At 45.2% G+C, this 14,208-nt stretch overlaps 1 long non-coding RNA gene across 1 annotated transcript in view; it reads right to left on the bottom strand.

Moving 5' to 3' along the window:
* Window positions 1-14,208, bottom strand: part of Gm12718 (predicted gene 12718) — a 109,689-nt gene that overhangs the window by 71,631 nt on the left and 23,850 nt on the right. The gene's annotated exons all lie outside the window — the stretch shown is intronic.

The following is a 14,208-nucleotide window of genomic DNA, read 5'->3' as shown; positions in this document are numbered from 1 at the left end:
TGTTTCAGACACAAGTAGAGTAGTGGGGCTAGGGTATAGACTGAAGGGATATAAGGGTATACAATCCCTTATTTGATGGAATTATGCACAAGTGTAAAGAAATGGAAACCAACAGCAGTTAGCTTCATTCAAGATCCTCAGTCAGAAGGAAGTCCTATCACCATATTCATAATCCTTGAACTCCAAACTATCTATTTTAGTTACTATTCTATTGTTGAGATAAAACACCATGCCTGAGTGGGGTGGTTTAAATAGATATGGCCCCCATAGACTCATATGTTTGAATGTTTGGCCATAGGGAGTGGCACTATTAGAAAGTCTGGCATGATTGGAGGAACTGTGGCCTTCATGGAGGAAGTGTGTCATTGGGGAAGCCAGGCTTTGAGGTCTTAAATGCTCAAGCTATGCCCAGTGTAAAACAAAGCCAGTATCTTTCTCCGGCCTGAGGATCAAGATGTAGAACTCTCAGCTCCTCCAGCATGTCTTCCTGGATGCCACCACACTTCCTGCCATGATGATAATGAACTAAACTTCTGATACTGTAAACCAGCCCCAAGTAAACATTTTCCTTTATCAAGAGTTGGTCATGTTGTCTCTTCACAACAATAAAACCTAACTAAGACACAAAGCTACTTACAGAAGAGTTTTCTTCTGCTTATAGTTCCATAGGGGTAAGAGCTCATAATGACAGGGAAATGGAGCAATAAGAAATGGGCCTAGTGGCTGGAGCTCACATCTTCAACAGCAAGCATGAAAGCCAAACTGGAAGTAGCAAGAAGATTTCAGCTCTGAAAGCCCACCCCAGTAATGTACTTCCTCCAGCAAGGCCATACCGCTAATACCTTCCCAAACAGCACCACCAAACGCAGACCAAGTATTCAAATATGGAAGCCTATGGACATTTCTCATACAAACCTCTATACCCTCTGTTAGGAGCGGGTGTGGCGGCAGTCCCAAAGGCACCAAGGACTGTAGCTAAGTCGTATGACTTGTACCTGACTTCCTCATATAAGCCACAAACATCTTGAGAGCTGCGCAGGTACACCAGGATACCGGTGAATCCAGTTTGATGGAGATATGCCCCTGCTGCCCTGATTAGCTGAAGCTGCGTGCCTGGTGAGGCAGCGTGGCCTGCTGTGCGTGGATGAGAGTATAAAAGGAGTGAGAGGCCCAGGGTTCGGGGGAGATATAAACAAGAAGAATCAGGACTGAATAAACTGTTGTTAGAAGGACTGGTGGTCGTGTCGTTCTTGCTGGTCGAGAGTGGACGCGACAATTGGTGGCCCGTACGGGGAACCGACTCCCCCACTGAGTTCAGAACTTTCAGCAGTCAGTGGTTGCCGGCAGGGTAAGTTCAGGGTGAGTGAAACTTGCAACTCCAGGAGTTTGGGAGGGACCTCGGATAAAATAGAGGTGAGCATAAAGTTGCCAGGAAGTAGGCACAAAGTAACCCAGGAGTTTGGGAAGGGCCTCGGATAAAATAGAGGCAAGCATAAAGTTGCCAGGAAACAGGCACAAGGTAACAAAAGGTTCCCGGCTTTGGGACAAGTTAAGGTTCCCGGTTTGGGGACAAGTTAAGGAACTATGATAACCTCAGTGTAGTGATCAATAGATCCTCGCTGTGTAGTTATGCTTTTTTCTCCCATTGACCCTTTGTGGGTAGGTCTGATAGTTTTGGTCTTGTTTGTTCTGATATATGGACTCTGTTACTGTTTGAATCAAGAGGCAGTCAAGACAGGTCAGAAAATCCTTATAGAGCAACAAGAAAGTATGTTGGAAAAGGAGAAGGGCTTAAAAAGAAAAAGGAAAAAGAAAGGAGACACAGTGTTATCAGGTTGACAGAAAGAACAAAATAAAGGAGCCGAGGCAGAGGAGGAAGGAGAATTAGCTTCTGCGCCCCCCTCCCTATGCCTCCTCAGCAGCCACCTATAAGTGGACCTTCTGTCCGGAGATTTGGAGAAAGATTAGATTCTCCTTGCTGGGATGTCCTGTTTTCACTGACCAAACAGGGCAGAGATATCATGAGCCTCTGGATTTCAAAGTAATCGGGAATTTGGCTGAGTCCGTGCGGACATACTGCCTGAGTGCTTCCTATACTGTGGCTCAGGTGGAGGCCTTGAATAGACACTGCATGACGCTGTCTGATTGGGCAGGCTTGGTGAAGGCATACCTTTCACCTGGGCAGTATTTAGAATGGAAAGCCTTCCTTATTGAATTTACAAATGAACAGGCAGTGGCTAACTCTGCTGCAGGAAATCCAGCATGGGATAGGGATATGATGCTTGGTCAAGGTCGCTTTGCACAACAACAAACAGGATATCCACTGCAGGTGTTTGAGCAGGTGAATCAGATTGCTATAAGGGCGAGGAAATCATTGCCTATCAGAGGGAAAGTTAGTGAAAACTTGACTCTCGTATTGACTCCCCAGATGGACACACAGGTGATTGAGGTTATGGTCTCATCACCACGAGGTATTGTGTCCATCTCCCCTGGGGATCGACCAGATCCAGTGTTGACGTGGGTGAGAGGGTCTGTTTGTGTGTTTCCACAGGACCAGACGGAACCTCTTTGGGTGCCGGAGAGATTGGTGAGACGCTGCAAGAATGAGGCTCCTGATCCAGTTGCCCCTGTGGATGTGGTAGATGATCCCACAAGCACAAAGGATGGAGCCGAGATGAGAGATCCTTTCGGTATTCCAGAAGCCGATACCAGCTCGACATGACATTCAAATTTTTCCACGCTTTTTGATCCCTGAATTCCCCTTAAAGAGATAGCCCCTCTGGCTATCTATCCCTTGCTTCAGGGAAGATGAGCGGGGATAAGAACCCTGGGATGTATGCTTGTTATAGTGTGTGTGTGTTTGGCACATGTGTTAGGTGCAGAGTGTGTGGGCCCGCACTTTCGCCATGGTAGCATAGACTTTTGCTGCAGTGGAGGCGGGACAATCTCCTCAGATTCAGTTTGCCGCTCTAAAAGAAATTATGCTGCGTTATGCCGTGGGGTGCGAGGCTAAGCACTGCACAGAGGATAGCTTGCTGTTGGCATCCTGTGGAAGGCACGTCTTATTGCATGAAGGTTCAGTGTCCTTGTTCCCTTCCCCCAGGAAAAACGACACGGGAGCTGGCCAAGACCTCTCTGGGTGATGAGCCTAAGGGATGGTTTTGTGTAGGGCCCCTATGCTTGCACACTGGGGATCAGACCTCTACCTTCACCCATGAGGCTTGCTTGCAGCAATTAAGATCTGGCCATAGATTAATCAACATCCTGGCCTTTTGATGCACCTGCCACAAGCAAAACACAATCTCCCCAGGTGTGGCTTGGCATGATAGAGAGGTAGTCAGTGATAAGACTCCCTGGGCATGTCACCAACCTAAGACAGGGATCAAACCAATGCTATTTGTCACCCAAGGACGGGTAAGGGGCATGGCTGCAGGGGGCTATCTACAGACATTCTCTCTGCCAGATGTTAGGAGCGGGTGTGGCGGCAGTCCCAAAGGCGCCAGGGACTGTAGCTAAGTCATATGACTTGCACCTGACTTCCTCATATAAGCCACAAACATCTTGAGAGCTGCGCAGGTGCACCAGGATACCGGTGAATCCAGTTTGATGGAGATATGCCCCTGCTGCCCTGATTAGCTGAAGCTGCGTGCCTGGTGAGGCGGTGTGGCTGCTGTGCGTGGATGAGAGTATAAAAGGAGTGAGAGGCCCAGGGTTCGGGGGAGATATAAACAAGAAGAATCAGGACTGAATAAACTGCTGTTAGAAGGACTGGTGGTCGTGTCGTTCTTGCTGGTCGAGAGCGGACGCGACAACCCTCCATTATTAGTCTCCATCTCTAAGTCAATACCACACAGAAGACACCAGCTCCTCCTTTGTACATCCCCTTGGCAAGTGAATCACAGACACAGAAGGAAGTCAAGTGTTTGATACGGGTCCCTTCCAGAAGAAGCACCAGGAAAAGAAGATAAGAAAGGAAAAGGAAGGATATTTTTGCATTTACCTGCCACATGGTATCCAAGGGCAAGAGTGCAATGGTTGACTCTAACATCACTGCTTGGTGTAGCAAGCTTGGTGTTGCTGTAACAAGACCTGCCAGGTAGTGATGCAGCCATTTCATGTGGGTGCATGGTGTCACTGCAGACACAAAAAGGAGAGCATGGGAAGCCCTTATATGTCCCCTACATTCACCTCCACCCTGCTGCTCACCATTTTCTTCTAACACATCCTGGCCACCGCCTATGGCTGCAGCCTTGCTTTCTTTCTGGACTCTGGCTCTTCTTGCCTTTGTGGCTCTCTGTTATCTCTGAGGCTGCAAACCTGAGTATGCACAAGTCCACAGAGAACTTGAGATAGCACAGGTTCTCAAATCTTGCTCTAGAGTTTCTGAATCTGTGAGACTTGAGAGAGGTCTGGGCATCTGCATTTTTAACAAATACCAGTAGGCCCTCACCAAGCATTCTCATTCAACCTGAAACATATACTCAACTGTGCAATAGGAGACAGGGAAGGAGGAGTCATCAGAACTAGACCTGAAAGGACTCAGTTCAGCTCCTTCAGAGCAGCATAAGATCCCTCACCCCTTGACACCTGTCTCTCTACCCTGAAAAAACGCCAACTCTGACCTCTTACAATAGTGACCTCTGCATTCCCTATGAGCTGTGTCCTTGGCTTTTTTCCAGAGCACACATGACTCCAAATACAATATGATTAGTAACAGAGTCAAGCCACTTTCCCACATTACAACTGAGCACCCAAGTAAGTGGAGACCAAATTGTGTTCACATGGCATTTGTTATTACCCAGACCAATGGCCCATACCCATACTGGTACTAGTGACAGGAAGGGACATGGCAGGGGATGCACTGAGGACACACAGTGAGTCTAGGCCAGTCTTAAGGACCATACTACTTGTCTGAGGAAGTAACATGGGATGGGATATGATGAAGGGAATAGGATAACAGGAGTAGATCCATGGGCATTAAGGCTCTTGGGTAAAAACTAGAGCCATCTAAGCAGGCTAATACAGGACAGTTCCCCTTCACACATACTTACACACACATACACACATTTACTCACACATACACACTCACAAGTACACATACATTCATATACTTGCTCTCTTTTTTGCTCTCTCTCTCTCTCTCTCTCTCTCTCTCTCACACACACACACACGCACACTGGGAATCCTGTGTCAGTCACACTTATTTGGAAGAATATGCCCAAATGTTTATGATAGATGAAGTAAGCAGTCAAGAGTTTAATGATCCCAGTCACAGATTCTAGGTGCCTTCAGTGTGACTCTATCTCTGCCCATGGTTTATCCCTTTTAGTATTACTCAGCACTTAGGACAACCACACAACCACCTACTTACTCAGTACACAGTAGAACACTGGCCCAAGCACTGGCAGTAATGCTTTTGATAATCCTGGGAAGAGGTAAATGGTGCAAGTCGTGATTTTAAAAGTGGGAGAACAAGAAAGCTACTGAGGCTAAAATACAGAGAGCTAGTGGGAGTGATAACCTACTGTCCCAGCAGCTCTTTTGAGTGATCATACTGCCAACTAGCCTCAGAATGTTGTTCAAGATTCCAGGCTCTGGAAAGTGGAAAGAAAAACAATGGGAAGGAACAAAGGAAGAAAGGAACAGAAACAGGGAAAAGAGGGGAAAGAGAAAGAAGACAAGGGAAATAGAAAGGGGAAGAAGAGGGAGACTGGGGGAGGAAAGAGGGGGAGCACTAGGAGAAGAGAAGGGAGAGAAAAGGGAGAGGAGGCAGAGCAGAAGGGAATAAAGGGAAGGAGAGGAGGAGGAGGGGAAAGAAGAGATGGGGAGGAAAAGGAGAAAGAAGAGGAAGAGGAAGACCAATAACAATTTCTGCCCGGACAATACTGATTCAGAATCTGTTATTTTTATTTTAATAGACTGTCTTTGATTTATTCATTGTAGAATCTAGAATCTTAGAGCATTCTGCAGCCAGTATAGGCATACATTCGAAAGATGTGAGTACATTACTGTCCTAGTAGTGTTACTCTTGCTACAATGAAACACCATGACAAAGAGCAAGCAGGTTAAGAAAAGATTCATAGAACTTAGTCATAGTTCATCATTGAAGACAGGAACTCAGGGCAGAAACCTGGAGGTAGGAGCTGATGTAGAGGCCATGGATGGGTGTTGCTTACTGACTGCTCCTCATGGCTTATCCAGTTTGCTTTCTTATAGAACCCAGAACCACCGATCTACCCCACTCACAATGGACTGGACGCGTCTTCATCAACTACTAATTAAGAACATGTCCTACAGGCTTGCCTACAGCACAGTATTAGGGAGGCATTTCCTCAGCTGAGGTTTTCATCTCTCAAATGGCTCTAGCCTGTGTCAAGCTGACATAAAACTAGCCAGCACAATTGCAATGGCCACTCTCAAGAGATCTGCATCTCTAGCCTGGCGACACCCTTGCTGTCTTTTGTCATTTCTCCCACACTCTGTCAGTCTGGGAAAGTCCCTTCTGTCAAGTACAGCACGCATGACATTACAATGGAACAATGACTGTGACTCCTCTACCTGTGTAGTATCTGAGAGATGCCTGGATTTTTTTTTCCTTTAAAAATTTGTTTTCATTTATGTATATGCATGCATGACTGTGTGCATAGAGTTCAGAAGAGGATATCAGATCGCCTGAAGCTAGAGTTATAGGCAGCTGTGAGCTGCCTAACATGGGTGCTTGAAAATAAACTCGAGTTCTATGGTAGAGCAGCAAGTGCTTTTTCTCCTGAGCCATCCCTTTGGCTCCCCGGGTCTTGTCTTTCTGACAAGACTTTGGGAGGATAAATCTTTGAACCCTGGAGAGGCAGATTAGCTACATTTATGAATCTTCTCTGCAGCAGGGTGCAAAGAGAGGAGTATTTCCTGGGGAGTTTTCCAAGATGCTCCCTGCTGCCCGAGTTGGTGTTCTCATTTATCATGGGCTACGTTCCCCAGGGGATGCCTGAAATGTAAGGTATTAGGAAAGCCTGCATACCATGCTCTAAGATTTTTCCTTTGTGCTTTGCAAGGTCCACAGAGGCAGAGTTAACCTGTCATTCTGTAATTTATGCCCAGTTACCCTCTTAGCATCGCTCTCCTTGTGCTGGGGAGGGGGGGGGCTGGTTTTTTAAACACAGCATTATAATACACAGTTTAATTCATAACCAAGACAAGTTACTAGGAGAACAATGAGCAGGTACCACATATAGTGGGGACATACCAGGTAGAGGGGCAAGTCACATCCCAAGTGGGAAGGAGAGGGACAGTAAGAGATTCCATCCTACATCTACGACTAATGTGCACTTTAAACCTATAAGGTGTTTATTTCTATAATTTTAATTGGCTATTTGGAGATACATGTTGACCTTTGATAGTTGAAAATGAAAAAAGGGTAGTGTTAAAACAAAGGGAGACCACAGTGTTCATCACTCACCAGAAGCCCACTGTGTGCTGGGCACCAGGCCACAAGCTGACCTTATAGTGATGCTCAAGGCAAAATCACAGGTTTCAGAGAGTGTATGGCCTCAAGCAAAGTACAAGAAATAAAGCCATTTCAATACTGGACTGGATCTGCGATGACAGTTGTGGCAGTGCAAAAAGAGAGACCCTTTATCCAGATTAGGAGTGTGGAGAAAATCTTCTGGCAGGAGCAAAATCAGAAGAAAAAAAGCTTCAAAGATGGATTTGCATTTCCATCCTTATTAAGCTGCGTGACTTTGAGGAAATTAACTTCTCCGAGCTTGTATTATACTATTTATACAATGAGAGCAATAGGGCATACTGGGTGAGCTTAATGAGATAAGTGCTTATCAGACACACAGTGAGCATTGGTTGAATTCTCACGAAATTGAGGTTGTGTGTGTGTGTGCGCGCACACACACACGTGTGCATGTTCATGAATACACACACATGAATAAACGTGTGTGTATGTGCTGGAAGGAAATTACCATGGATTGTTGTGCTTGGAAGGTGGGACTTCCCCCATAGATGCATGTGTCTGAACTCCTGCTCCCCAGCTGGTGGAGCTCTTTGGGAAGGTTATGGAACCTAAGATGGAGCCTTGCTGGAAGGAATGTGTCTCTAGGGTGCTCTCTGACGTACTATAACCTGGCCCTGTTTCTGAAGGGCATTGTACCAACCTGGCCTCATGTGCTCATCAAGATGCCTACCCCACCATGATGGACCTGCATCCTCTCAGGAATAATAAGTGAAAATAAATCCTTTCTCCTTTAAGTTGCTCTTGTCAGGGTAGTTTATCAAAGAAGTAGAAAAGAAACAAATACTTCAGGTGCCTTCTTCATTTATTCTCTGTGATGTTGTTTATTCTCTGTGGCTCTGTCAACTTAACACAACCTAGGGTCCCCTGGGAATAGGCTCTCAATGAGGGATTGTCTACACTGAGTTGGCCTGTGGGTACATCTGTGGGGAACTGACTTCATCAAGTTAACTAATGTATGAAAACCCAGCCCACTGTGAGTGGCACTATTCTCTATAGGCCTTGAACTGTATGAGAAAGGATAAACCTGAATACACGGAATCGAGCACATATGAGTGCCTTTCTCTCTACCCTTGACTGAGCATGTGCTGTGACTAGATTTATTTATTTGTAGTTATTGCCTTCACTTGCCCACAGTCACAGTGTACAGCCTGGAATTGTAGCGAAAATGAGCACCTTTCTCCCTGAAGTTGCCTTTTGTCGGGGTAGCTTATCACAAGACAGAAACAGAAGTAGGGCACTCTCTCCCCTCGTTTTTTGAGATAAGATCTCTCACTGAACCTGGGTCTTCACCAATTCTGCTAGGCCTGCTGACTAGCAAGCTTTATAGACCCACCTATCACTGCTTCTCCTGTGCTTAGACTACGTGCATGTGCCACTAAGTCCAGCTTTATGGGAATACGGAGGTCAGGCCTCAGGCCCTCATGCTTGCATAGTAGGCACGTCGCCAACCCAGTATCTTCCCAGCCCTTGATCAAGCGTTCTTTGAATTGGTATCCTAACAGACACCACGGGTCAGTAGAACTGAGACACTGTCTTAGATTAGAAGAACTGAGCAGAGGCAGATCTAAGGCAGGGACTCAAATGCAAACAGTGCGTGGAGAGATGCAAAAAGCACAGGAGACACTGGGGAAAGAGAAGGCAGTCAAGGAGCTCATTATGAAGCCAGCCACTACTGTAGATGATTGTGTCTAAGCCTGTAGGGACCTCTGGAAAACAGGATGTTACCTCAGTCCAGGGTTGATAAGGGAGCTGGGACATTGATACCCATTTGGATCAGTCTTTAGCTGACAACTGCCCCCCAGGAAACTCTGGGCCCACACTGCACATTAATAAAGGGAATTTTGGAGACCCAAGGGGCAGCCCCCACTAAAGCTGAAGCTGGTCACATAGAAAGGTAAGCAGGACTAGATGTTAACCATAAGGGCCTGCAAAGGTAACTCTCAAAACCTGAGTGTCTTCTATAGACTCTAGAGGTCAGAAACCTTGCCCAAGGTCACACAGCTATTAAGTGGAAAAACCAAGATTTAAGCACTGGCAGTGAGATTCTAGAGCCTTCTCTATGAACTCTACACTGCTACAGGGCTGATCCTATCAAGCATAGCTCTTGCTGTAGTTGCCACTGCCTTTGTGGCTACTGTCCTCTGGTCCCCTCCTCTAGAGACCAAACTCCAAAGTGGCCAAGTCATGCATTGTTGTGTTGGAAAGAGGCATATCAGAAGTTGGGGCTCCTCTGTTAATTCTGCTGCCCTGATCACCATGCTGATCACGGCCTCCTTCTAACACCAAGATCCTTGTTTGGAAAAGGAAAATTGGATCAGGTGATTACCCAGAAAGCTCCTTCAGTGGCCTTTGTTTCTCCCACCATGTGTGGTGCCCTCCTTGTGTCCCAGCCAGTGGGTGTCTCTCCTGTCAGGGTCTCCACCCCCCTTCAAAGAGCAGGCTCCTCATTAACCAGGACTGATGGGAATTTATGTTCTCACAAGATCCTCCTCGTTGGGAACAAGAGAAGATTAAATTGCTCAAAGGAGTCGGTAACAGATGGTTGGCTCTGTCTTCTTTCAGACTGGGACCCCCCCAGAGAGAGTAATTGAGGGCATCCTGTCACATGAAGGAGACTCGGGGGCCAGGGAGGCTGAAGGATGGCCTGGGGTCCTCTCTTTGGCATGTAAGTCACTCTGATGCTTCCCCATTTCTCAGTGAAGTAGAAAATCAAATACCACCCAGAAGGAGCTGCAGCAGTTTGTAAATAGGGCACACCAGGGAACCTCCCATCTTTGTCTCTCACTTCCTATACTTTGTTTTGTTGTGTAAGAGTACCCTCCAACACCAACCTGGGGATTCTCCAAGCATCTGGCCTAGGAAACAAAACTTGGCCAATTTCTAGAGACCCCTGAACAGGCCTGGAGGCTGGTGGAGACAGCTCCTCCATGCAAATGCTGCCCTGCCTCCAAGGGTCCAAGTAGGCTTCTTATTAGTGCTCTGTAGAGGAGAGAGCAAGAAGAGAACCTAAAATCTCTCCTCGGGACTCAACAATGTACGCTCAACAATCGTGTCAGCACACACATAAAATCCTACTGTCTCCCAAACCTTCCCTCTCCCAAAGTGTGCCTTAAGCCCCTTAGTCAAATGTCTAGCAGACTATTATGACCTTCTTGGGCACCAAATTCCAATGAGGTTTTTTGTTGTTGTTGACGGATAATTTAGTGTATATACATATACATATATATGCATATATGTGTGTGTGTATATATATATATATATATATATATATATATATATATATATATATATATGCACACACACACAATTAAGCCAGGACAACTTGGATTTTAATCCCTCTTCTACAGTGACAAGCTGTGTGTTCATAAGCAAATCACTTAACTTCACTGATCTTTCTTTTAAACTTTAAGAAGTAAATAGAGATCTTTAACATGTGTCTAGTTAAGGTTTTATTGCTATGAAGAGACATCATAACAACAGCATCTCGTATAAAGGACAACATTTAACTGGGGCTGGTTTACAGTTCCAGAAGTTCAGTCCATTATCACAGCAGGAAACATGGCAGCATAAAGACAGACATGATGCTGGAGCTGAGAGTTCTACATCTTACTCCACAGGTAGCAAGGAGAGACTGTCCCACTGGGCCTGGCTTGGGCATAGAGGAGGCCTCAAAGCCCACCTCCACAGTGATACACTTCCTCTAAGAAGGCCACACCTCCTAATAGTGCCACTCCCTGTGGAACTATGAAGGCCATTTACATTCAAACTACCATAACATGGGACTCTTATTTTGAGAGTTACAAGCTCTAATGCAGTAAGACAAGCAACAGAAAGTCTCAAATCCTGCACAGGATTCCTTAACATTTGTCACAAAGGCTCACACTTGGACAAAATGACTTAAAGACTCTTTTGGATAGAAACCCCCCTGGAGATGGACCCGAGGAACAATTTAAATACATCTTGCCCCTCCCTGTTCCCCAGTCCCCCTCTGCTGTGATAATGACTTTGCTTCTCCTTGGTTCCTGCTCCACACTCACTCTGAATGCTTGCAGAAAGTGATATAAGCCTAGTTTGAGTTGAATGATGCCGGCTTCCAGAGCACAGGGAACTTCCTGCTATAGCATTTCCCAGTCAATATAGAAAGAGGGCTAGAATTCTGACCATATAAATGTGCCACCTATAATTATGCCCTTCCAAATTCTTCCATTAGCATGTGTGCTTTCCCAACAGCACCAACACTTCTCTTCAGTTTAAATCCAAGCATATCCATTTGGATCCTAGGGTGTGCAAAGGGGAGGGAACTGGTGAGAAGTGGAGCTAGCCGCTGTATGATATTCATCTCTCAGTCTTGACAAACAGCTGTAGTAAGGTAAGGGATAGCAGGACTTCAGGAACTCCCTACACCACCAGCTCTGAGATGCATCTCAAGTCTAGTCATTCTAAAATACAAGTTCCTTTCATAAAAAAAAAAAAGTATAAATCATTGTGTACACTGCTCTGAGATCTGTCTGTAAGTCTAGTCATTCTAAAAATTCATTTCATTAAAAGAAAGCATAAAACATCATGTATTATATGCAACACTTCAGTGAATAAACAAATAATCATGTTTATGCTTCTAAAGAGAAATAACCAGCCTTTTGTTGTTTACATGTAGTAACCATGGTTACCATTCTGCTACTAAGTAGTTGTTCATCTTAAATATCTCATCTCATTTGTTTGTTTGTTTGTTTGTTTGTTTGTTGGCTTTGGTGCTGAAGTCTATGCCTAGGTTTCAGCATATGAGTCACATACTGGACCATTGAGCTACACCCCAGTCCTAATTTCTATCTTTCTTCTAATGCAACCAACTTTTTTTCCTAAAGTTTATTTATTTGTTTTATTTGATGTGTGTGCCTGAATGGATACCATTTAAGTACAGGAGCCTATTGAAGCCAGACGAGTATTGAGATCTCCTGGAGTTGCAAGCAGTTGTGAGCTCCTGATACAAGTGCTTGGAACTAAACCTAGGTCCTCTGCAAAAGCAACAAGTGCTGTTAACTCCTGGGGCATTTCACCAGCCTCTAGGGCTACTAACTTTATGTTTCCTCTTTTCCCTCGATTTCTGTACTTGTGGGAAAAGGACTTTATTTGTTAAAAAGATGAGATGAGATGCTCCTGCACTCAGTCAGTGCTGACTTGATGTTCTTGCTTTCAGTCGGCCAATGTCAAGGTCAATGTTAGCTGAAGAAGCTCTTTGAAGCCCAGGAGACGCTGTACAAGGAGCATCTGCAGATGTTGCAGAATGGCAGCCTCCAGTGATGCCACGGCAGCCCAGAAGGGGTGCCCCTGCCAGCCTGGCTGCTATGGACTAGGCCACACCTTCTCAGGTCCCATGCCCTGATCATGTTCTCATACCTGAATCAGGCAGAGTGGTAGCAAGCTCTGAGACACTGATAATAAATTCTTCTGAATGGTGAAAGAAAAAAAGAAACAGGACTCGAGTAACACCGAAAAGAATGCTCAGTATTTCTGGACTCTTGTTCATTGCATGATGCTGAAAGGTGTCTTTCCTGGTGAATTGAGAACTTTTGGAATATGTCATCAAACCACACAAGATACAAAGTCCAGCTAGAAGAAGTAAAGCATGAGCTGGGAAGTTGGTGCCATCAGTTATAAAAGGGCCGTGAGCCTTATACAACAGTGGGAAGGAGGAATTCTTCCCTTTGAGCTAAGGAAACTAGGATGCTGAGAAATTAGGCCACTCAGCCAAGAGCACATAGCCTTTCATACAAGAGCTATACATAAACTGGGTGCTCTGGGCCCTGGACTTTGTACTCTTAACCCTACATAGCAGAGACTACTAAAAACCTGTCTCTCTTCTACACCAACAGGAACAGGCAACAGGAAAGGAAAGTGAGCCACTAGGCCTGGCTTGAGCTTCTGAGACCTCAAAGCCCACTCGCTAGTGACACCTCCAACAATCCACACCTACTCCAATGAGGCCACACCCCCTACAATAGATCCTCTGGATCTATTCAGCCATTTTTATTCAAATCATGACAGGGAAGAAAGGGGTCTGTCTATTTGGCTTACAGTTTACAGTTGACAGTCACTAATCAAGTGAAGCCAAGACAGGAACGTGGAGGCAAGAACTGAAGCAGAGGCTATAAAAGAACACAGCTTATTAGCTTGGTCTCCATAGCCTGATCAATGACTTTTTTATTTTACAACCAGAAACACCTGTCCAGGGTGCATTTTTCACAGTGGACTGTGTCCTCATCAATTAACAATTACAAAAGTGTCCCACAGGCTAATCTGATGAAGGTAATTCCTCATTTGAGGTTGCTCCTTCCCAGGGGAATCTCAATGTGTAAATTTAACAACTGAAGCTATCACAATCACAATACACATACTACAATATTCGTTGGTGTTGGTTGTATTTTTATTAACAAATAATCTACCTTAATATATCCTGTCTTTACCACTTAATTGTGTGAGATTCTAGCTTAACCAAGCATCCCAGGGATTACTCAAGATAAGGAATATTTAATTCTGACAAACCAGAAGGGTTGCTCACCATATCCTGATAAGCCTCTTAGTCCTGTTTCTAAGGTGGAAGATAATAAGCTACCCTGTTGTGAAGCTTAAATGCAGGTTATTATAAATACACAGAAACTCCATTAAAATCCAGACATATCAATATTATTAGA

This window comes from Mus musculus, chromosome 4 (genome assembly GCF_000001635.26).
Source record: "Mus musculus strain C57BL/6J chromosome 4, GRCm38.p6 C57BL/6J".
Lineage (NCBI taxonomy): Eukaryota > Metazoa > Chordata > Mammalia > Rodentia > Muridae > Mus > Mus musculus.
This window is presented reverse-complemented; position numbering and strand designations above follow the sequence as displayed.